Source organism: Plecotus auritus, assembly GCF_963455305.1.
Source record: "Plecotus auritus genome assembly, chromosome: 3".
NCBI lineage: Eukaryota > Metazoa > Chordata > Mammalia > Chiroptera > Vespertilionidae > Plecotus > Plecotus auritus.
The window spans coordinates 37414878-37441807 of NC_137772.1; positions in this window are offsets into that span (position 1 = coordinate 37414878).

The window sequence follows — 26930 nt, forward strand, 5'->3', positions numbered from 1 at the left end:
ATTTTACACTTTAACCAAATGTCTGTGAAGCATTTTCCCATGCCTCATCTCATTTGATCCTCACAGAAGTCCTGGAGTAGGTAGATAGGAGACTCGGTGGAATCCTATTTTCTTTTCATTAGCCAGAAAATAGAGATTTAGAAAGCTTAAAAACTTGACCCGACTGAAAAGAAGTAAGAAATGGTGGACCTTGAAAATGTCTTCAGGTTTTCTCACTGCACAGAATATAGTCAAATACTGCTGCAGTTAAATATTTTATCCTTTGTTCTCCCTGCATGATCTACAATAATAATGTGCTCTGTGTTGATATTTACTGCTGTGTTGCTGACAATTACCTTAAAGAGAAGTTGGGTTGTTTCACTGGACTGGAAAAAGTTTAGCTAAATCAGAAAGCAGGTTTAATTTAGCAAGTTTATTCTATGTACTAGAGGCCCGGTGCATGAAATTCATGCACGGGGTGTGTATATGTGTGTCCCTCAGCCCAGCCTGCACCCTCTCCAATCTGGGACCCCTCAAGGAATATCTGGCTGCCCGTTTAGGCCGATCCCACCTGGATTGGGCCTAAACGGGCAGTCGGACATCCCTCTCACAGTCCATGACTGCTGGCTCCCAACTGCTCGCCTGCCTGCCTTCCAGATTGCCCCTAACCACTTCTGCCTGCCAGCCTGATCACCACCTAACCACTCCCCTGCCAGCCTGATTGATGCCTAACTGCTCCCCTGCCAGCCTGTTTGCCCCTAACTGCCCTCTCCTGCAGGCCTGGTCACCCCTAACTGCCCTCCCCCACTGGTCTGGTCACCCCTAACTACCCTCCCCTACAGGCCTGGTCACCCCCAACTGCCCTCCTCTGCCGGCCCTGTCACCCCTAACTGCCCTCCCCTATTGGCCTGGTCTCCCTGAACTGCCCTCCCTGCAGGCCTGGGCCCCCCCCCCCCCAACTGCCCTCCCCTGCAGGCCTGGTCCCTCCCAACTGCCCTCCCCCACAGGCCATCTTGTGTGTTGGAGTGGCAGTCAATTTGCATATTACTCTTTTATTAGATAGTATATAAAAGGCTAAGTTGACTCATGCATGCATGATACGTATAAAGTTCTTGCTGGTGTCAATCACATGCTTGTGTTTTGATCTGTCATTGTTGATCGTGAATTTGGTTGACACTGTTATTATAGAGAAAGGGCAAATAGAGATATTAAAATATTTCTCTAATTAATTTCCTTTCAATGTGCATGAATCCATGCACTGGGCCACTAGTTATATTATACTGATATAGTAAAGCTGGGGCCTCTTGGAGACTTCTCCACAACAAGCAGTTGCTCTCTTTTGAGGGGCATGTGATACAGAGGCTAGGGTGACACTACCCTATGTCTTACATTATTAATCCAGATTCTTCCCATAGAAAAGCACAAACCTAAAACTACATACTTCTCTTTTAGAGGGAAAAAAGGAAAGCAAAACATTTGGTTTCATGTTGTTATTATGCGATAGAAATGGAATGACCTACCATAATTTTACATAGGTCCAGCATCCTCCAGGGCACATTTTGTCATTTGGTCTCCTTTTCTAAATGGTGGTAGCAAACCTCACTGTCATCAAATTATGTTGTTGTAAATAAGCAGAAGGTGGGTGATATCACAAGTTGGCTATGGGAGCCTCATTTTTAAGACTCAGGATGCCACAACTACTAAGGCAAGCCTGCATCTTGATGAAGATGAAAACATGAATGTTGTAAGACCATGACACTGAAGTTCCTTAGCACCAAATCCTAGTCCCACTGGGGTCCCAACTGTATTGTTCTCTCCACTAATCTTGACCTTAGTTCTGCCTTTCGCGTTAGCTCACTTATATTTTTACATGGCTTTATGTGGAGTTGGCCACTTGCCATAACTCTCCAAATTAGTTTCCAGTATGATTTTATATTGTACTTTGGCTACCCACCTCCATTCTAGACCAGTCATATTTAATCTGTTGTTTTGTTTTGTTTTGGGCACCAGTTCCAATGAGGAAAAAAAAAATAGAGGGGCATTTCCCCATTAAGAAAAAGAGTTACAAAGAACTGTTTAGAGTTTGTGTGACAAAGTTTATATTATCATTTATGATCTAGTTGTGATGAGGACAGAGATTAACCATTTCAAACATTGTGTCCCCGGTATCAAATAGTTCTCTCTTTGGAAAAACTAAAGGTTAAATTTAAGATTTTCTAATTCCAGAATCTAGCCTATTAATCAGCAATGCACATAACCATATATGTGCAATCATTTTTTTTGTAAGCATTTATTGAGTACCAATTATATGCAAGCCCCTGGGGATTAAAATTCAAATATAATAATCTCATTCTTGGATTGGATTTCTTATTGCAGAAAGGATATTATGCTTCATGAAAAGAAATGCATGAAGGGGACAATCTTTATTATGGAATCTTGTGGCATTATCTGTGAGCTTTTCAAGATTATAGAACTAATGGCTAAATCACAAAGGGGACTCTGTCAAGGTCCAGAGAGTCACGGGTGCCCAGGATGAACAAAACGGACAACACTCCCACTAGGTTGAGTCCATATATGAGGAAAGGTGCAGAGACCTTACCACATCGCAATGAGAACACCAGCTGAGTGGACACACTGACAATTCAATTTCTCAAAATCCCTTCTGATAAATTCAAATACATTTGAACATACTTACAAGTGGGGAGGTTGGCAACAAGCCAAAGGGCCATGTATAGGGAAATACTCTTGATTTAAAGCATGTTAATTAATCTAAATTAATCTAAATTATTTATGCTAAAGATATCATAAATGTGTATGGACCATATAAAAATCCCAAGAATGAAGTTACAGAGAGAGCTGATAATGAACTGTATAGAAACAAAGGATCAGAACAATAGTTATATAAGTTGTGTTTTCCAAAGTGAACAAGTCAATGGTATAAATACGGTACCAATAGATTTTTTGAGCTCTATTTCCTGCCACGAGAAATCTGACTTACTTTACAATGTTTTCAAATAGGTGTGGAACTTCCTACTTACAGTGTGTGTCTTTTGAAGGTCTCCTTAGAACTTCTGAGCTTTCTCTCCCATTTTCTGTTTTGCATTTTCTGTCTTTCCTTATTTTTTTCTGCTTGCTCTAAATCACTGTCATAACTTCTGCTCTTTATTCTGAGGTCTGAATCAGAAGCTATGCCACTAATGTCTACCAATTATGCCTTTGCCACAATAGTGTCCAACAAAATAGAAGCCATTGCCAATGTCCAGTCTGATTATGGTTGCTGCTGTCCACATGAGAGGTGCTAGTCCCAGCTGATTGCTGCTCTGAGGCTTCTCATGTGTGATGTGTGGACCTGAAATCTCTCCAGCTGATGCCAAAGTGGTTGCTGCCAGAATCACAGGCATTGTCTCCCGTATTGTAAACACATCTGCACTAAGACAACCAATACTTTCAGTGTCCCAAAGGGACTTTTGTAAATCTCCTCTTGTAGTTTTTATTCACTTTCTTTATACCTCTATGGTACGCTAAACAACTTTCCCCAAAGATGTTCAATTATAAGCTTCTGAACCTGTAAATGTTACCTTACTTGGAAAAGGGGTCTTTGCAGATGTGATTAAAGATCTGGAGATGGGGAGATAATCCTGCATTATCCAAGGAGGCCTTAATGCCATCACATAAGATAGAGGTATGGTAGGCGATGTGTCTAGAGGCAGAGATTTCTGACAGCTACCAGAAGCTGAAAAGGAAAGAAACAAATTTACCCTAGAGCCTTTAAGAAGAATATGGCCTGTGACACTGTGATTTCAGCCCAGAGATACTTATTTTGTATTTCTGGCATCCAGACTGTGAAATAATAAATCTCTGTTGTTTGTGGTAATTGTTACAGCAGCCATTGGAAATTAACATAACCACCATCCATTGTGACACAAGCATGGGTTCATGGAAGCAGAATTGGGAAAAAATACATATTTGGTTAAAGATGGACCTTTGAATAACTTATGTACCAGGCTCTAAAGGAGAAAATGTATTTCCTATTTTCTGTTGTGAACTGAGAGTTATTCAAAGATTAAATTTGAGCCTAATAATTACAAGAAGATGCAAACTCAAAAATTTCAGAGTATCCCCAGGTATAAATGATAGTCATTACACTTGAGTACATACAATCTCACATTTACTGCTTCTCAAAAATACTCTGCTAAGTCAGATGAAAACAGGGGGAAAAGGACAGAAGCAGATTTGCAAATGTGCATGGCTAGGCCAGAGCAGAGAGCGAGATAAGTGGCCTCACCCTTTCTGGTGCTTCTGCTCTTAACAAAGTCCTTGTAGGAGTCGTCTGGGCACATTTCCCTGGTAATTAGTGGTGCTCCTGAGACATGGCTATTTTAATACATTCCAGAGTGTCTGGAGAATAAATGCAAGGCTTTCTGAGTGTGGTGCCAAACTCTGGATAAAGGGATTGCTTGCCTAGACCTAGTGTGCTGGCCCAGTCTCCCAGAATGGAGGTTGAGATGTGAAAGAGCAGGTTCTCACCTATTGGAGTCCAAGAGGTCAGCCTCAGTGTGTGGTGCAGAAGTGATGCAGGAGAGAGACCCCTGCTCTGATGATTCTGTTTCAGTGCTAATACCCCCTATTTAGGAGTCAGATCCATCAATCAGTTTAGGAGAAAGCCTTTGAGATTTGTCTGCAAACAAAAATAATGTGAACTCTGAATGCCATGAATAATGAAAAAAAAGTGAATGAGAAAAGCATTGCAACAGAATGCTAATTGCATCTTTTATGCCAAGTACACAGAACAGCTAGGAAAGTATGGCTGGTCCTATGTTCTTCTGATTCATGTGGTAAGTGGGAAACTGGTGACTCCCTAGGGTATCCAAAGGGAAACTAACTGGGTTTCTGCATTGGTCCTTGAGTTGAGAAGGGTGACATCCTCTTAGTAGCATCTGGACTCTTTGGGCCTTGGCTCATCCAGACAGAGAAGGTAAAGTCCCCAGGGAAATGGGTTAAAAATATCCAAATAAGAAATGAAATACCTTATTTTCTATAATCAATCTATCCTATGCTGACTATAGTAAAGGGAAGTGTCCCTGGGGAACTCATGGAGAAACTAGCAATTTCCTCCTCTTGTCTTCAAGGAAGCCTTTACTTTTCAGCAGTTGGAAATATAATTCATTTAAGAATATGAGCAACTTAGGCACCAAACTGTGTTTCTGAGAAACTCAAAGGTGGTGTATGTCTCCTTTAATTTCCTACTATGTACATGAAAAGCTGATCTTTGCATAAAACAGCTAACATCTTGTGATGAAAAGCATGTAAAGCTTCTCTTAATAAAATTTCATTAAGTCTGTGAAACCTTGTGTACCTGCTGTGGGAAGACAGGGGGATGTCAGAGTTCACAGCGTGATGAGGCTCCCGGTCATTTATTGCCACAGTTGCATCCAACTAAGTGAAAGAGGAATGTTTGCCTCTTTTCTACTTAAAAGACCCTAAGTTAACCCCAAACACTGTTTATTAAGTAGGTACAGAATGCTCATTGACCATAACAATATGGACAGAATTTCTGTAAGTCATGACTCTTGAAAAGTCCCAATCTGGTCAGTTTGAGAGTAGATTTTAGAAACAAAAATAATACATAGTTATCTACATTTACTTCCTCCTCAATGAGTAAGAGTAGAAGGAAAAGCCAAAAGTTGTTTTTACATTTGGGAATAATTGGCAGTGAGCTTCCTAGAACAAAGATGAAGTAGTCATATTTGAAATGTAAATTTACTCTTGGAAGATAATTAGGTATAAATATTCTTCTACTTCAGTCTTACTTAAATAGTTTGGAAATGTCTTAGCTCATGCCTTGATCATTTATTATTATACTAAATATTTACTGAGCATCTACTCTATATCAGAAAGGTAAAGCTACTAGCATCACCGGATCATACTACCATTGATAGCCTGTTCCTTTTAAAATTCATTAGGTGAGGGAAAATACTTCCAAGCACTCCATCTATCAAAAGCTGTACACACAAAGAACTGCAATGAGCATGCATTATTGAAGGATTTCCAATTGTTGGCTTATAAAGTTTGAGATGCACATTTTCCTCCTATGTGCAGTCACCACCCCAATTCTGGTTCAAGCGCATGGTTTTAGAGCAGGGGAGTAGGGAAGGGAAGCTCACAAATTTCACAAGAGTGGTGGGGAAAACCGTCTGGGCTCCAACAGTATACACATTCATGACCAACTATTCGAAAGAAAGAGAACAGAAGTAAAAGAGGATCAAAAGTGGCTCATCCAGATATTGGTGAAGCATGTTACACCCTCTTAATTGAAGGGTGTGTGCATTTCTGATTCTTCTCTGATTTTAAAGGAGAATATCCTATCTAATAAAAGAATAATATGCAAATTGACCATCACTCCAACACACAAGATGGCTGCCCGCATGTGGACACAAGATGGTCACCACAAGATGGCCAGCAGGGGAGAGCAGTTGGGAGGGACCAGGCCTGCAGGGGAGGGCAGTTAGGTGCAAACAGGCTGGCAGGGGAGCAGTTAGGCATCAATCAGGCTGGCGGGGAGTGGTTAGGGGGTGATCAGGCTGGCAGGCAGAAGTGGTTAGGGGCAATCAGGAAGGCAGGCAGGCGAGCAGTTGGGAGCCAGCAGTCGTGGATTGTGAGAGGGATGTCCGACTGCCCGTTTAGGCCTGATCCTACTGGGATCGGGCCTAAAAGGGTAGTCGGACATCCTACCAGGATCGGGCCTAAATGGGCAGTCGGACATCCCTTGAGGGGTCCAAGATTGGAGAGGGTGCAGGCTGGGCTGAGGGACACACACCCCCATGCACTAATTTCATGCACTGGGCCTCTAGTAGAATATAACATACAATTTATACATGTTTGTATTCTCAGGGTGAAGGGGAAGATGATTGATTAGGAGATTTCTGGTCCCACACCTCATTAGTTAGAATGTTATTTTTTATTCACTCTTTTCTCATGGTTACTTCCAAAATGGCAGTCTTTATTTTCAGTTGGGTTGGGTGGATATAGACATGGTTGAGATACACACAGATCAATTTTACCTTGTGTCTGACTCTAACCACAGAACAATGGAGCCATGCTCTGTGTCAAGGATTTGATTGCTCTCCAATCTACAGAGCCAGGCTGAGGATGACTTCCACTTTGTTATATCTCTGTTTTAATTTATAGAAAGTCTCTGTATACTAGTCTTAGGCTAGTTAGCCTATGAGCCAAATATCATATGGAACTTATTGTTCTAAACTCAGTTCTTATATTAGCTCATTTAATCTTATCCACCAGGCAGAAGTTTATTTTATTAATCCTCTTAAAAATATGAAAGCTGCCAAAACCGGTTTGGCTCAGTGGATAGAACGTCGGCCTGCGGACTGAAAGGTCCCGGGTTCGATTCTGGTCAAGGGCATGTACCTTGGTTGCGGGCACATCCCCAGTGGGAGGTGTGCAGGAGGCAGCTGATCAATGTTTCTCTCTCATCGGTGTTTCTAGCTCTCTATCCCTCTCCCTTCCTCTCTGTAAAAAATCAATAAAATATATTAGAAAAAAAAATATGAAAGCTGATGCACAAAGAGATTAAGTAGCCTTTTAAGTAGACTTAGCCTGGCTCAGAGTACAGATACTATTAACTACTACTCTATAGAGTTTTGATTGCTCTAATACTTGCTTTAAATATTTTAGGTTATTTGAGTCATTTATTTACATCTTACACAATAAACAAATGTGCCATCCTTTACTAGTAAATAACATGATGCTATTTACTGACTGCCCATTTTTAGTTATTTTGCTAACAATAATGATTTGTCTTCTACTGATCCATTCATATCATATTAAGGATCCCTGTGATCAAATTTGGGATCCATCAATTCATTCAGATTTTGGGACAAACTTCCTCTTTGTAAGAAATTAGTATAGGATATTGGATTAAATAACATGATACCTTAAACAATTATATGAGACACTAGAGGCCCAGTCCACAGATTGGTGTACCAGTGGGGTCCCTCAGCCTGGCCTGTGGGGATCGGGCTGAAACTGGCTCTCTGACATCCCTCAAGGGGACTGAATTGTGAGAGGGTGGTTCTCTGTGACACATCTCTCTTCTCCTAATATTATGTCACTTTCTCTGTATCTGTCTGGCTTCTTTCATCTCACTTTACCCTAAGTTTAGGGGTAACTGACAACTTGTGGGCATTTAGCTGCAAAATGCAGTTATTTAGCAAACAGGATTTCCAGCCGTGGGCAAACTACGGCCCGTGGGCCGGATCCGGCCCGTTCGGCTTCTATCCTGCCCGTGGAGCCAAAAGAGCAGAGGGTTCTTTTGCTCTCCCCTCTGCTCCTTTACTTTGAATTTATATTAGTTCACACAAACACTCCATCCATGCTTTTTTTCCGGCCCTCCGGTCCAGTTTAAGAACCCATTGTGGCCCTCGAGTCAAAAAGTTTGCCCACCCCTGACTTAGCCTGTAATATAGTCAGCCTAGGGCAGGACCCTGCTCAATGTCAGGCTTCCACCCAGGTCCTTCTGCCCAGGCAGAGTCCTGTGGCAGCGGGAACCTCCTTCTTCCCACCTGAGCTGCTCCTTTGCCTCCTTCCCTCCCTGGAGGTTGCCCACTGGCACTACTGTCCACCTGGAAGGAGGGAAGCTGGCTGCAGCCAGTTTCCCAGCCAAGAGTGGTAGTGGGAAAATTTGCTGCCTTCACTGGAAATCCTGGATAGGCAGACATGAACGCCAGATGTTGGCACTGCAACCAGTAGGTCTGCACATCTCATCACTTAGCTAATCAAGTCAAAAAGTTTCTGTAAGGGCCAGACCCACAACCTCTGCAATGGGCTAGAGGCTTGGTGGGGAGCCAGACCCGAAGTGGGGAGCCAATGGGCTAAAGGCCTGGTGCATGGATTTGTGCACTGGTAGGGTCCCTTGGCCTGGCCTACAGGGATCAGGCTGAAATCAGTTCTTGGACATCCCCTGAGGGGTCCTGGATTGTGAGAGGGCAGTTCTCAGGTGACACACCCTGGAATTGGGCTCCCTCCTCTCTGGTTCCAGATGCATCACCCAAGATCCACAGCTGCCAAGTCACCACAGCTCGGCAGCTCCTGCATTGAGTGTCTGCCTCCTGGTGGTCAGTGCGTGTCATAGCTACCAGTCAGCCAGTCAAACAGTCCACCAGTCACTTAGGCTTTTATATATATAGATTGGTTATACTAATTTCTATATTTGGAATTACAGGGTAGATATTAACTTTATTATTCATTTGGTCACTGTTAGTGTAATGTTTAGATTTGGTTAATATGGTTGAACTTATGAGCTAACCTGAATGAATAAGGCTGAGAAAAGTTAAATTGGTTAAAACAAGTAATTTAGGAAATAAGTAAATTTTATATTAGTAAAGCAAAGAAACAGGTATATTTTTATAATACTTATATTGAATTTATTATTTTATATCAGTAAATAATAGAGTAGACCCAAGAGGAAAAGAAAAATTAGAGCACACTTTTGTTTCACTCTTTTTGCCTTCATTTCTGGAACTAATCTTGCCCCACAGTTTTAGTTTTACTGATTAAAAAACACTGCACTGGGGTACATATGAAACATAGAGAAGTAACCAGCATGATCCCAGCAAGCACTGAGACCCAAAGATATGTGTCCAATTTCCATTTCAGTTGTGGATGAATGTTGCTTTGAAGCATTGATTCATTTCTTCTTTTTTTAAGTTTCATTTTTCTTTCTTCACATAGGCAAAAAAAATTCTGCAAGTATTTCTTACACGGTTTCAAGCATATAGGTGAACTTACAGCATTTGAAGAGATAGAAAAGAAAAAAGCAATTTGCCGGGAAAAGCAGGTTGTCTTGAGATAAGCAGATTGGAAAGAGTCGAATTCCCTAGGCATGGAAAATGAAAGCTGAACAAGGAGGATCCTGGTATGGCTTATTGTTTGTGGCTGAGGTGGACTAGAAATAGACAATCAAAGCAGGCAGGGCCTCATGAAAAAAGTGTGGGTCCCCAATATGGCACAGAAGCAGAAAAAAAGATGCAGGACCCAAAGGAGCCATAAGATAGGAGCAGTGGATGTTGTTATGAACAAGACAGCAATGACCATAACCCTTCCCTACCAATGGGCCAAACACACACACACACACACACACACACACACACACACACACACACACATGCATGCACACACTTGTACTTATTAGGCCTCTGAACTTAAGAACAATACTTGATTGACCTGAAACTCAAAGTACTATCATAGAAAATAGATAAATGGAATATTCTTGTATGTCTGTGATTTTGGACTGAGATTCACAGACTCCACATACTATTTTAATATACCAGGTCTTTAGAGGTAATGGATGAGTGCACTTTAACTATCATTTACCAGCATTTGGATGATCTGAAAGAAGCCTTATTAGAGTAGTTGCATAACTTATTACTGAATTCTGATTTCTCTAAAAGGTCTTAGGCATTTTAGTATTAAAATAAAGCAAATGTAATTTCGCAGTTAAAAGTATATTATTATTCTGTTATATTAAAATATAAACATCAATGTATCTAAATTAATTATTTCCTTCTCATTAATATGGGTCAGTTGTAGATTCTGAGCTTTGATGACTGCAGTCTTCTTGCTTTTCCTTTTGTCTCAGGAGATTAACTTTGTGATAATAGTAATGATTATGTGAATCTGGAAAACAAGCTGGTAGAGAATTTTGTTTTCTCTCTGGTCTCTATTATTGCTACTTTGGTCATTTAGTCTATCATAAAATTCTCTCATGGGCCTGGAAAAAAGGAAAAGGGGGTCTGCATCTTTACTGAAAAGAATAAACCATTGCTAGAATCCCCATGGAGGTAATCCAGTCTATTTCAGCTCATTCTGCAAATATTTCCTGAGCACTTTTTAGAGCTAGAGCCTGGAGATACCATTAAAAGTCATGCTGTTTGTTAAACCAGAGGTCTTAAAACAATGTCTGGTATACTATAGACAACTGACAAATAAGCAATGTAAATATGTTTAGCAATACCGAGTGTTTGAGTACAGTAAATATACACAATATATTCAAGTAGAGTGAGTATATTTGACAATAATGTATGTAGCAAAATTTACATTCAATATTAAACGAGAAAAGAAAGAGAACCGAACTGTAAGTGAAAAACTTCAAAAAGCTTTCTAATTTCTGAGAAGAGGCGATTTTAAAAAGGATCAATTAATTTCCAGGCACTCTGCTTGCTCAAAGAGCCCCAGCAGATGCATAGGTATGCTTAGGGAATTGGTGAGTAACTGACACAGTAGCATCCATGTCAAGTACCAATACCCAGCCTTCATCAAATCCACTGAGCAAAGAGGGAAGTTACAGCAATAATAAGGATCATGAAATATGTGCAAGGAAGTTGAGTAGAAAGCAAGAACGTCTGGGGATAATCTGTGCTCTTTCTCTATCCAACAAGACAGATTATTTTTCATAGAAGATGATTCCTCAGGTTCATGATGCCCTTGACGGGAATTCAGGCAGCCTCTACTGGGCTTCAGGATAGGAAAGAGGGTGACCAGAAGTCCCTCCCCTTTCTCTTTATCTGTTGGTTTTATTCTGACTAATGGAATGTAGTAAGCCTTCAAAATGTAAAGGAAACAAACCTGTAGACCTCACAGAGTTATGTGGCTACATTTACAGGAAATGGCAATATCCTAAGCTTTAAAAGGTATTTCTGTGCCTACCTAGGCATCCAGGGAAAAAGCACATAACAGCAAACTGAAAATAGCAAAATTACTCTATCAGTAAATTCCCAAATAAATTGACTACATTATAACAACAACCAAAGGCTTCCTTTTAATTAAAAAAAAAGTTTCTCACTATCTTTGAAAGTTAAGTCAATCTAATGTGTTACCTATGGTCTGATAGTTGTTGCCGCCAACAGCTATGGAATTAATCAGACTGCTGTCTAATCTCTTCTAGAAAGCTAAGGCCCTGGCAACTATGATTCATGGAAAAAGTGAATATTCTTCATGTACACATTACAAGATATAATAACTTTACTGGTAATGTTGAGGCTATTTGGTCACTGGTTACACAACCCTTGTATTTTATTTCTAAGTTTCCCCTTTAGCTTGATTTTATCATGTAAATCTGTTATCTGATTAGCACTTAGCACAAATTTTGGGGGAAATAAAGTGAAACAATTTTTGCTAACACTCTACAGCTGCTCAAGAAAAAAAAAATTATACTCCACTCATTACTATTTAAAGGAAATTCTTCTACACTAGAGTTTCCAATTAGGGTATAGGCCACCTTTAGATTCTGGAGGAGATGCAGGATGACATCTACTTCTAAAATAGTGTGTGGGTTCTCACAATCCTTTCATTTAAAAAACCTGGCCATTGGTGAGGAAACAGCTATGAATTAGGAAAGCAAAGTAATACTCTTTAAGATCAGAATAGTTTGATCTGTAAGAGTAGATTAATCAAAATTAGGTGAATGATTTAACTTATTAAAAAGATGTCTTCTGTTAAAAAAACACGTTTGTTTCATTATTTTTCTTTGTATAGCAGGGCATATCTGCCCAAGTATCATAGAAGATATTTGCAAAAATATAAGTACATTTTGAACTTTCTCCTAAAGTGCAATATATCTGTTAAGTCTAGATTATAAAATTTAAAGTAATTTACAGCATTAAAAAAAACCTTCTTCATGATTTTGGATAAGAGATCTTTGTAAACTACATTCTTCAATATTTCCTGTTATAGATTTCAAGTAATCAGAAAACAGAGTTAGGGATGTTCAGGTTTAATTTCTTTCTTTTCTTTTTCTTCCCCCTCCTTCTCAGAACAACAACAAAAAAAATACAGAAAAAAAAATAAATAAAGGTAAGCATCAGGATGTGGATTGATGATTTCATTTTAAAATAGTGAGGTCAAGAAATAACTCATACCACTAGTATTTGAAGTAATAAGGCAACATAATATTAAAAGACAAAAACATATATTTATTTCATATAAATTTGAGAATGTGAATATATGCATGCATTTTTATTTGATGTATAGAATATAAATATATAATTTATGCATATGTATGCATTTTTTACTTAATTGAAATTACATAAATATAAAGTTTTCTACTATGAGATTTGAGTAATTCTAAAAGTCACAATAAGTCAAATTATAAATTAATTTTTAGTAGATAATTTGGTATAGTTAAGAATGCATTTTTTAAAATGATTTTATTGATTCCAGAGAGAGGATAGGAGGGGGAGAAATAGAAACATCAATGATTAGTCTCATCATTGGCTTTTTCTGTACACCCGCCACTGGGGATCAAGCCTGCAACTGTGCATATACCTTGATGGGAATTGAACCATGACCTCTTGGTTCATGGATTGATTATCAACCATTGAGCTACACTGGCCAGGCAAAGGTGCATTTTTTGTTGTTGTTGTTGTTAATCCTCACCTGAGGATATTTTTCCATTGATTTTGTTAACTTTTAAAATTTATTTATGTATTTATTTGTTTTTTTATTGTTTAAAGAATTACATATAATATTACATATGTTTCCTTTTTCCCCCATTGACAGATATCAAGCTATATTTCAAGAATGCCACTATTCTTGAAACTGCCTAGTACTGGCACAAGAACAGACATATAGACCAATGGAACAAGAACAGAGAACCCAGAAATCGACCCAAGCCATTATGCTCAATTAATATTTGACAAAGGAGGCAAGAGCATACAATGGAGTCAAGACAGTCTCTTTAGTAAATGGTGTTGGGAAAATTGGACAGATAAATGCAAAAAAAATGAAACTAGACCACCAACTTACACCATACACAAAAATAAACTCAAAATGGACAAAGGACAAATGTAAGATGGGAAATCATAAAAATCTTAGAAGACTCCATAGGCAGCAAAATATCAGACATAAGTCGTAGCAATATCTTTGCCAATACAGCTCCTAGGGCAGTGGTCGGCAAACTCATTAGTCAACAGAGCCAAATATCAACAGTACAACGATTGAAACTTCTTTTCCGAACCAAATTTTTTAAACTTAAAGTTCTTCTAACGCCACTTCTTCAAAATAGACTCGCCCAGGCCGTGGTATTTTGTGGAAGAGCCACACTCAAGGGGCCAAAGAGCCGCATGTGGCTCGCGAGCTGCAGTGTGCCGACCACTGTCCTAGCGCAATGGAAACTAATGAGCAAATAAACAAATGGGACTACATCAAAATAAAAAGCTTCTGCTCAGCAAAAGAAACCATCAACAAAACAACAAGAAATTCAACAAGAAATGGGAGAACATATTTGCCAATGTTATACCCATTGATTTTTGAAGAGAGTGGAAGAGAGAGGGAAAGACAGAAACATTAGTGTGAGAGAAACACATCTATGGGTTGCTTCCTGCACAAGCCCATATCAGGGTCCAGGCCAGGAAGGAGCCTGCAATTGAGGTACATGCTCTTGACCAGAAACGAACCAGGGACCCTCTGGTCCATAGGCTGACGTTCTAGCCACTCAGCCAAACCCGTTAGGGCAAGAATGCATTTTCAATGTAGTTAAACAGTTGGAATTGACATAATAATGAGGAAAATTAACAACAATGAGAAAAAACTTATCTTCTGTTTCATATTAACTTTTTTTTCTTTTTACATTTCCTTTTTTCCAGTAACTAAATTTTACACCTCAATCAGCTTTCTTTCAGTTGATTGTTTTCTGGATTTATCACTTAAACATTAATGATGTCTATGATGATTCTTCATTCCCATAACATCGAACCTAGGAATGTGGCAATAGGTAAGCTATCTCTGAAAAAGGCTCTGCTTCAGGAAGGACAGCTCTATCTTCTCTTATCCAACCTTCCTAAATCCAGACCTCATTCTTTCTCTCCATGATTTCTGCCTCTAGTGTTAGGCTAGTGCATTTTTTAGAGCATATCAGGTATTACATCACAATATGTTAACTTTTTTATGCGAATATTTCTTCCCAGCTCTTTCCTTTGCCCTCTTGATTTTGGATTGTTGCTATGCAGTGTGAATAACAACACTGTTTATTTCAAAGTTATCATGTGATTAAGTACATGCTCTGTGATAGAGAACTAAGAATTTCTTTCCAGCATTGATTTGATTGGGTCCTATGAGAAAGATCAGCTAGCACTCTAGGCATTAGCTGCCATAGATACCTGTTTATGCTGCCCATGTCAATCCATTTAAATGCATTATTAATAGTTTATGTGACTCTTTGATGTTTGATATTAGTGTTTTCATACAATGAAAGATGATAAACTGATGCTACTTTTATTGTGCACATTATTTGCTAATTATTAAAAACTAGAGACTCGATGCACAAAATACATGCAAGAGTAGACCTTTCTTCACCTGGCTGCCGGCACTGGCTTCCCTCTGGCACCTGGGACCTAGGCTTCCCTCTGGCCTCCAGCAGGCACCCAAGACCTGGGCTTCTCTCGGAGCCCCGGCTTCATCTGGAAGGTTGTCCGGAAGAATGTTTGGAAGGATGTCCTGTCTAATTAGCATATTATGATTTTATTATATTATTATATTATGCTTTTTCCTTGTTTTTTCACCTTTTTATGGGAGGAGGGGATACATTCTTGTTTATTGATAATTTTCCCTTTAGTTTTATATAGTGTTCTCATTGCATTTATTTGCTTTTAATATTTTAGTTTTTAGAGCAATTTTAGGTTTACCCACAATTGAAAAGAATGTACAGAGATTTGCTATATATGCTCTGTCCCCACACATTTATAGCCTCTCCCATTATTAACATCACTCACCAGGATGGTAATTTCTTTTTTTTTTTTAATTTTTTTTCCATTGGTAATTTTTTTTCACCAAAAGTGAAACTACATTTGTCACATCATAATTATCCAAAACTCATGGTTTATCTTAGGATTCATTCTTGGTGTTGGGCATTCTTTGGGTTTGGACAAATGTATAATGACAACTATTAATCATCATGGTACCAAATAGAGAGTATTTTTACTGCCCTAAAAATCCTGTGTTCTGTGCCTATGCTTCACTCTCTACACTCCTACAACCACTGATCTTTTATTGTCTCCATAGTGCTGCCTTTTCCAGACTATCCCATAATCAAGTAATGGAAAATATTTAGGGCAAAGTCTCGATAGATTATTTTGAGGAATTAATGAAATTTTAAGTTTAATTGCAAAATAAGTAGGTACTATTCTACTTACATAAATTCCTAGAAAACTTAGAAAAATATTTATTTGGTATAGATTTCATACCAAACATTTTAATATTTATTTGGTAATAACAAGAGCTCACACATTTTAACACTAATTTTTGCTGTAGATGTCGTTAATTTAAGTGACCCTCAATAGCTAAATAGCTTCAGTCCAAATTTATGGCAACCTCTAAGAAACTGTGAAAATTTTAAAATCCTGAAGAGCATGGAATTAGACAGTTCTGGTCTTGTCATCTTGGGGGAAGGGGCTTGGGGGATGGGACTCAGCCTTGCGAAAATTAAGGAGCACTGCCTGGACATAAGGATGATTTTTAAACTTCTCAATTTACTGATGGTATAGGAGCCCTGGTGAAACTTTTGACAGTCTTGCCTTATTAACTAGTCTGTAGGAATGATTCCTGCTATACTGTTATTTTCAAAAAAGGAATTGGTTAGTTAATTTTTAAAATACAGCTTCTTACGTTTTGGTAACATCTAAAAAGGGACTTAACAGACTTGATAGGAACTTAAAGTTATTACTATAACAACAAGAGATCATTTATAGATGGCTGCAGCTTTGGAATTTTCCTATCTTCTAACTTCTTTCCCATTACCTCATTCAAGTAACAATTTCTCCTGTTTCAAAGCCCAATTTCTGAAGTTATTGTCCTTCAAATCTCTTAGTGTGTTTTTTTTTTATCTTTTTTAGATGTGCAAGGCCTAAAGAAAGTATATATTTTAATAATTTAGTAACTAAAATATGGTTCTGATTCTTCTTTAAGAAATTTATCAAGATTTCTAAATGTAAAATTTACAATTTTGACTATTTTTCATTTAAGAAAACATGTAGTATAAAACTGAAACAAAATATCATTTTTTGCATAGTTCAAATCTTGACATATTGTTTCTTTTACCTATCTTTCAGAAACATGATAAATGCTCCCAAAAATGTGAGACATAACATTTAAGAAAATGTCATTGCCTTAAACATGGCCAACATTTTGAAATAATCCTTGACATAATCTGTCTATTGTGCCTTTTCTTCTCTTAAAAATCTTCCCACACTCTATCCCTCTATTATGTCCCAAATTGTTTTCTTTAGCTATATCTCTCCTTTAAGTATTTTTGGCAAATATTTTAAGTTCTTTTCTCTTTGGTTTTGGTTGTACAAGATGGAAAGGATCTTGATTTGCACATGTAAGTAGTCATATATATAGCAACTTTTTTATCAACTGCTTCTCAATCTTAGGATCATTTTGAATGTAAATAATCTAAAAGATTAAAAAAGGAGTAATAGAAATTGTGTCTCAAAATGTTATGGCTAAGAGGTCTCAACACTGCTCAAAGTTTATATTTATTTGTCATAAATATAAAATAAAGGCAACATTATTCCAAACTTAAAGCAAAAGCTGTCTTCAGTACTTTGCCATCATGGCCAGCCCCATTTGGTGTTCACTCAGAAATGTGCACATGTGAAGATCATATGCCAGGCAGATGAAGGTTATCCTTGGTTGATGTTTAATAGCGCATGGCCCATGTGTGATGTATTAGTGTATTCACCTGTACCAATTTTACATGTGCAAACATGTGTAGGGCTAAATTGTAAAGAAAGACCATGGCAGAGTTACAACTTCTCTAATAAATGACACATTTGCTAACAGTTGAGCTATTTGCATAGTGATGACAGGAGGAACCATATTCTGAAGTGCAAAAATTAATTAACCTCGGAGCACAAAGTCTGACTGCATTGGTGGTCTTAGCATTTCATTTAAATGTTGATGCTAGTTTGTAATTTCAGTTTTAAAACAGATAAAATCTGACCCAAATATCATTTTTAAATACAATATTTAGAAAACCTTTAAAACATTTTTGTAACCACTACCTAACCTGTGGTCTTTCTAATGATTTAAAAATGCTGACTGATTCAAATTTAGCTTTATTTATGTAAAGAAAAGGGAAAGTAAATAGAAAAATGTGTCATGCAAAATATATCTAGTAAGGGCATAGCTAGAATGGGTATGCCAAATAAATAGCCTTTTTTTTTTTTTGCAAATGATAAAACAAAAATGTCTTTTTTCCATTAGTGGCAGGAAGATTTTGCTACCATACGACAGCTCCCAGAAACCCACTGCTATTTTCAATAAATGAAAGAATGTTGTGGACATAGTGTACATGCTCATTGTAAACCACTTTTGATGGATTAAATCTGAAGATACAGAAGAAAGACACTGAGCAGACTGTGAACCATCTGAAGTGTCTATCAGCCACCCAGTGATTCCTTGTATTTGCCAAGTATTTAAATTAAATTTTGATATCTTTCTCCATATGTGCTTTGCACATACATATTTTCTTTAGGCCACAAAATTATAGTTGCTGATAAGTAGAAACAGTTTCCTTTGTTTCCAGATAAGATAGAATGTGTATTCTTTAGCTTTTTATTATTATATTGTGAAGTATAAAATAGCTCAATAATAATCTAAGAGAAAGAGAGAGAGAGAGAGAGAGAGGGGGGGGGGAAAGAGAGACATTGGTATTTAGTGCAGAGTATTATTATAGAATAACATAACTACAACTAAATTTATAAATATGCTTCTTATTTTCCATCAATACATAGAGAACATTTCAAGTGTTGAATAAGCTATGCCAAAAAAATAAAAAAGGTGAAAGGAGAATAAAATTGTGTTACCCCTGACACACTCAAATTACTTAACAAAAAAGAAGAATCCAGATCTAATAATGATGCCCAGAATATGAAATTTAATAAATAATTATTTATTTTTAGGTGAGTTTCTCTTTTCCAAACAATTTATTTAAGGCCCATTTTGGCCATGTGCTACTTAATATATTAAAACACAAATGAAAACCCATTGGTTCAAGTAGAAAACCATGAATTTCAAAATTGGCAAGAGAGTCTATATTTTGCACATCTTGTATTTCACTGTATATGGGGGTATATGATTTACTATCCCAGCCCACTTTTATGGTATGTGTTATATTATGTTATTTATTTATTATCTATTTTTTAAAAAGCAAGACTAGAGATTTTCATTTAAAAATGTAAAGGTCCAGTACACCTGTTCATTCAATCAAACACATTTGGAGGTAATATTTCTTTTAAAAAGTACATCATGGCTTTATTGAATTTTATAAGTTGCATAAAATTTATTTCATATTTCTAAAGTTTTCCCAATCAGGTTATATTCATATCTGCAGTTAAATTCACAGCATCAAATAAAAAATATATTAAACATCTACCTTGTGCAAATGGTAGAGTTAAGCTTCTGTAGATAAATGAAATACAATCTTAGCCTATGATTTCTGACTCTCTAAAAGCAGTGTCAGGAAAGAAAGGCAAATTTTTAAGTCACCATGACTTTGTGGTAACAGGTAGAGATATTGCCAGCATTACTCAATTCCAAGAAAACCTCGCCCTAATTAGAAAATGGAGAAACTGAGTTTTAAGTGCAGTGTGAGGCCAAAGTAGGGTTACTGTTGTTCCTATAGAAAATAATACTTTAAATAATAAATAATAATACAACTATAAACCTACTTTTGCCCCACTCTATATTTAAGGTTCTACATTTTTATTTGTGTTGCAAGACTGGTGGGTAAGTAACCTGGTGTTTCTTAACTGCTGGTGATTTGGGGTCATCTAGTAGGCAGTCTAGGGATGCTGCTCAACATTCTAAAATGCATAGGAGGGCCCCTGCAACAAAACAGTTAAAGTTACCTGGCCCCACATATCAATAACGTGGATTGTTCTACATGACATTTAATAATAGTCTATGATGAAATGTTTATTAGTCAATAGCCAAGACACTGGCTGAATTATAAACAACACATATAATTTGTTTCAAAAACTAACCTAGCCAAAAGTCTGTATGAGTTTGTAAGTATGAATAAGGAATTGTATTGAACCATTTGACTACTTAGCTAGATAGCATTCTATAACCAACCATAAGCAATGATGGAAAGAAACAGAAAATAACTGAAAAGAGTTTAATTGCCAAGTCTATGAAATCATCTCTTTGACTAGTTACGCTATCATTGTAGAAACGTGAGTTTTAGTTTCAAAGTGACATTTTGAACTTGATATTTTGGCTTTGCCTTTCTGAGTTTCAGTTACCCTCTTCTGAAAAATAGACATGGAATCTTGCAGGGCTGCTGGGATGATTGGACATGAGACTATGCAGCACAGGGCATAAATTAGGAAGTTTAGAGGAGCGCGCTACTATTAAGCTAGTGCTACAGATGTTAGTCTTTTTTGCATTCGAATTAGTGTTGACAGTACATCCTTCCTTGCCCTGGTTTATATGGGATTTATTATAAATATTAGAAGAAGAAAGGATCTGTGACTAGACCCTCTTGAGTCCTATCTTCATCATATTTTTTTTAGCTTTTGGACCTTAGGTAATTTTCTTAATCTGTTTTGAAATCTGTAAAACTAACCTTAATAAATTTGAATTCATAAGCTACATCCAATGTTTAGGTGTATGTTGGCATTTCGTGTGCAGAGTGTGAAGGGTCACTTATATTTTGCAGTCTTACCCTGAAAGACAATGAAGGATAATAAAAATAATAAAATAGCAGGTACATTGAAAAGAGTAAGAAAACATTAGAAAATGATATTGAAATTTCTGACAAGTTTCTCTGTTCCTAGCCAACTCCATTTTAATAAAAACTTATGTCTATTGAAAAGTAATCCATTAGTCTTCAATTGAAAGAGTTAATTGTTATTGATTTAAATATTTTACTATTATGATCTCATTATCAAAGAGCTATAAGAACTTATATTATAGTAATTTGTAAGTTGAATAGAACATTGCTCACTAACAAAATGTCCAAACTCATTAAGAAAATAAAATGCCAGAGGGCTTTGTGTGTGATAGTCACATCTGCATTTACCAACAGCCTAAATTTCCCAAAATGGCCCCTAGCATTTTAAATGTCTCTTTGTTAAAGAAATGCATGGTTTAAATTTTTCTTCATTTCAAAGTTCAGCTTATACCCTTGATTAGGATTAATTTTGAATATATATTATGTACTATATTTTGTTTTTCTGTCATTAGGGAAAATGTAATTGAAAATCTTTACTGCTTTAAATTTATCAAAAGGCTGAATTGCTGTTGTTGTTATCTTATTTATATTAACTAAAACAAATATATCCATCACTAAACAAGTTCCATCACTAAAAGAATTATAGGAATACTTAGGATTCAGTTAAAAACAATGGCTGTAAATTAATATTTTTCTTATCAAATTGTCAAAGTTTTTTGATAAATGCTATTGATAGAATTTCATAAATTATCAAAATTGAGTAATGAGAACTTTATTTATTTATTTATTTATTTATTTATTTATTTATTATATTTTATTGATTATTTTTTACAGAGAGGAAGGGAGAGGGATAGAGAGTTAGAAACATCGATGAGAGAGAAACATTGATCAGCTGCCTCCTGCACACCCCCTACTGGGGATGTGCCTGCAACCAAGGTACATGTTCTTGATCGGAATCGAACCGGGGACCCTTCAGTCCGCAGGCTGATGCTCTATCCACTGAGCTAAACCGATTAGGGCAGTAATGAGAATTGTAAACAACTTAGTATAACATTAAATTTCTTCCCTCCATTCTTTTGTGAATTATTCCAGCACTTTTTTGGCTACCATATATCTACCAGAACACCTCTCACTTCAAAAATGAAGCTAGTACTATAAGACCATAACTTGCCCTACTCCAGGACTGTGAGGTGAGTGTCTTATCATTATTTTTAATTGACTTTAAAAATGTGTTGCTTTATTTTTAAGACCATACCACACTCTTTACAGGTGATGCACTATTTTCTAAAACACCTTTTTAGTTGCTCTGGCAACGTATGTACAGTCAGAGTAGATTCCATTTGTAACTAAAATGACTGTAAAGACAAATCAACTCCATGAAATTGAATCTATAACAAAAACATGTGTAATCCCTCAGCAAGTAGCAGTGTTTTTCCAGAACCGGTAGGAGAAGCAATGAAGTCTTGTTGATATTAAGCTAGAGCAATGCTTTAAAGTGAATGGTTGCCTAATTCACGGATAGAATAATCCATAACTCAGCTCCCCAGGGGCAACTTCTGTATTACAACATATTTCAGTATTCAGCAGTAATAAAAGATGTCATTCAGATGACCTGAGGTCTACGATTTCATGTTATGGGAAGAAATAGCTATCTCCTTCCTTCCACATGGGCCTTCTTCATGGCTAATTTAGAGCCCTTGTCTTTCCATTGCAATTTGCTTGACTGTTTGCTTTTAACTTCACTGTAATATTATCAGATCTTGAGTAACATGAATTTTAGACTAATTTTAAAATTTATTATTTCAATTAATTTTAAAGTTGATTTCTCTTATTCTGTTTTTTTCCCTTCTTCTTCTTCTAAATAATCTTGGGAAAGACTTGTGTAAGTAAGTATTCATTCACAGGCCCCAGCCTCTGGATCCTACTGTAATTGCACATAAATGTCTCATGTTTTGTTTTTGTATACCAAGTAGCAAGCTAGATTTGCCGTTTTCAATATAAATTTAATTATTTATCGATCTATTTAGATTTTATATTTATGTGCAAATATTTTTATCTTGTTTTCCCCTAAATTAACTATGATTAGGGTTTTTAATTATTTTATTTTAGTACATTTTTTTCTAATGCATTACTAAAATTCTGAGTGTATTTTAAAAATAGTGCTTTCTTTTCTTTTCTGGTGATATACAAATTAACAGATTAAATGCATGGGAAATAATACAGTTTTGAGAAAAAAAATAAATGTTTTACGTATTTCCATCAAAAAAGGTTTTAAAAATTGAATGAATGGCAAACTAGATGAAAATACTAATTAGATCAACCTGGTGGTTCAAGGACCACTCTGATGGAATGTTCTATCATAGTAAAACACTTGAGTTTACACAAATATCTAGAGTGGTTCTGAAATACATAAATTGATCTCAATTCTACTTGAACATAATTCATAAAGTTTCACTTGTTGTTCAATATCTCATAATAACCTTTTACTATCCATTGCAAAATTAGCTTTTATCTTACCTTAATTCTGGGTCATTGAAGCCATTATCTTAGCATCTTTGTTATTATAATTCATATTTTAACACTTGATAGTCTATCTTTCCATATCCAAGGCATAGATGAATTTACAGAATGTCCTTGAAGCCTTGACTGGTACATTCAAGTACTTTAATACATGATTTTCTACCAAATCCATCAAATCACAATATTTCATCAATCAATGGGAGCTTTAGGAACACTATTTGTATTGTCCAGGTTTTTCTTAAAATAATTATTCTAAGACATTTAAAACTTGAATTCCTGAGGCATTGCAATATACTTTATTCATCTAATATGAACTATGAGTTCAATACAACCATCCACTCAATAATTCAGTTTTTCACTCATTAAATAAATATCTATTGAAATTTACTCTCTATAAACATTACTCTCTACTGAACATTTTCTAATTTCTTGGAATGCAGCTATGGATAAAGCTCATTGCCCTCATAACTCTTATATAAAGTGGAGAAAAAAATAAATACATAAATAAAATAATGGCTAATCATGGCAAGTCATAAGGCAAAATGCCCAAAGATGGTGAGTAAAGATTCACTCTCCTAGTTTATCATACAACACCCAAGGTATGATGTTTATTTATCCCATAAATGGAGCACACGGGATCATGGATAATTTTGGAGGAGTAAGTGAATATAATAAATAAAGTGAATATAATAAATAATATACTCTTTTGGAAAAAAATGATCAAGTTGCTTGCAATTTCAAAGAATACCAACAGAGAAACACCAATCTCTGAACGATTTTTCTCTCACCTATTGAAAGAAACCTGGTGGTTAGGTAGCAGTTATACATTCACACACGGTTGAACATAATGGAGTTGGAAACATTATTCTTACATTGGAATAATATGGTACTGCCAACTCTCCTTCTAAGACTCCTCCTTTCTTTGTACTTCTGTCATAAATGGGCAGTTAAAAGCCATTTGCATAGCCTGCTAGTTCTTGAAAAGACATGTTTCCTTTTCTCTTATTTTGATAAAATATTCTCATATTCATAGAGTACTCTGATTGGAAAGCTCAGCTCCTCTTGGTTTTGGTCTAGAGAGCAGGATAAATGCAATCCAATTTGAGACCTATCTATAATTTTGCTTAATATCCCCATTGTGAAAAGTCAGAAGATTTAGGAGGGAACTATAATTGCCTTATATTTAAAATATTATTGAGAATGCATTGGACTGAATTTAAAATGCACTTTGAGATTCAGCCTCCTCATTTTAGAAAAAAATGTTTTGTCAAGTTCACTTCTAAAGTGCCAATGCATTCTTTCTCTAGGTCTTAGTTAGTCATTTTAAAAGAGTTAATAAAAATCTGCCCGGCCAGGTGCTCAGTTGGTCGGAGGATCATTCAGTTCAGCTGAAGGTTGCAGGTTCCATTTCCAGGCAGGGCACATACCTAGGTTGTGGGTACCATCCCTGGTTGGGGTGCCAACAGGAGCCAACCAACTGATGTCTCTCTCTCTCTCTCTTTTTCCTCTCTCTTTAAAATCAATAAAAATATATTTTCAAGTGAGGATTTAAAAAAATAATAGAAAATTTTGTGGTATAAGATGTCAATAAGAGTTTGCCATTATTTCTTTTAATTTTAAATGTACTGTATAGCCTGTTTTTTGTACAACTTATAATAAACCTGTTAAAAATAAAAACAATTAAACAAAACTGAGGTTTACATGAAATTCATTTTGCATTTTCATGATCAATGAGGTTAAAACAGGACAAGCCAGCAAATAGATAACAGATTCTGAAATGATCACCACCATTTTGCTCCCATGGACTTACAAATGTTTTTGGTATTGTTTTTGTTTTTGTTTTTTACTAATAAAGTAGTTTTTCTAAAACATTTACTGAGTAGTATGTTATATCATCATATTTGATAGAAAGGCTTTATTATTCCTTTGCTTAATGTCAAAGAAATTCTGACTATTCACATCTGTAATTCCAGTCTCATTAGATTCTTTGCCTCTTTTAATTGTTTTGTATTGTTAATGTTGCTGTTATTATTATTATTGGCTTTTTGAATGAGAATCATATTAAATGTGGACCACTTTATTTTTTCAGTTAATAACTTCTTGTACATGATATTACGGGATATGTTAGAAAGATTAATATTATTGAACTTTACCATAACACAAGCCATTAACTCCAGGTTTCTGATAGCTTTTTCAAGCTGATAACAATTAATAGCTCCCTGAAGGATTAGGAATATTCTGTTTGTAACAAAAAACAGGAGAAAATGTTTCCAACATCATAGTACCACTCTACTGGGGGGGGGGGGGGGGGCGGGGAAAGAAAAAGTAAAAGAAGAAAAACATGAAAAGCTTGCCTATATGATAAAAGCCCAAGGGAAGAGAAATGAGATAAAACACACTAAGATATGTATGTGAAATCCTATATTGCAAGTCCTTAATTATATTACTTATCACTTGATAGGACAAAAATGTAGACACAATAGAAATTAACTGCCCCCCCACACCCTTAACATTTGTTTTGTTTGCACGCCAAGCCTGGTGGGTAAAATTATATTGGCAAAGAACATGGTCTGAAGCCATTATTTGTGTAGCTACTTCTTGTTCAGAAATCAGAAAGTTATTTAAGCTTGGGATAGGCAGCTGTGTGAAGGGTTATTGAGTAAGTGATGTCTGCAAATTAGTAAAAAAAGTATGCAGCTGGCAGTATCATCTGAAATCTAACCATTTTTAGAAATGCTTGCTAGTTGAAAGAATGGATGAAGAAAAAGGAAAAAAAAATAGAAACAAAACTTGACATCCAGAATAAGAATATGAGAGAGAGAGAGAGAGAGAGAGAGAGAGAGAGAGAGAGAGAGAGAGAGAGTGAGGATTATAATACTTACACTGGGCTTCTACCACATTTCTTGTTTAAAACTAGAGGCCCAATGTACGAAATTCGTGCAAGAGTAGGCTTTCCTTCCTCCCCGGCTGCCGGTACCGGCTTCCCTCCAGCACCCAGGACCAGGCTTTGTCCCAAAGGTCGTCTGAAAGGACTTCCAGTCTAATTAGCAGATTATTCTTTTATTATTATAGACACTATATTTATTTTCTTTCTTTTTTAAAAAATTCGCCTTATTGTTGAAAGTATTACAGATGTCCCCCCATTTTTTTTTTTAATATATGTTTTCACCTTAATTCCCTCTGGACAAAATAATGTAAAACTAATCATGAAAAAAGGCTTCTAAGCCAGATTTTTATTGTAGTAAGGATTAAAAATGAAAGAAAGGCCTTACCTATAGCACAAGCACCTCCAAATTACATTCATAATATGGTTGTGTAATAATGCCAATAGGAAAAACTTGGGTTGTCAACCTATGTCTCAGGATCATGTTGTAAATTCTGTGTTTGTATCTATTTTTTCCCCATTTCATTCCTTTAAAAAATCTTGCCTCTGCAGACTAGAAATAAACATATAATAACAAAAAATGTTTGAGTCCCAGTTTCCATGTCCAACAGTTCTGAGTCCCCGTTTCAATGTCAAACAGTTCCTTAAGTGTACATGTCAGCAATGATATCTGGATGGTGGGCACATGGTGGCAATGCAGGTCTGACCCTCTCGGGGGAAAAAAAAAAAAAAAAAAGGAGACATATGTACTACTATTTGTAATACTTCAAACAATTAAAATAATAATAATAAAAAATA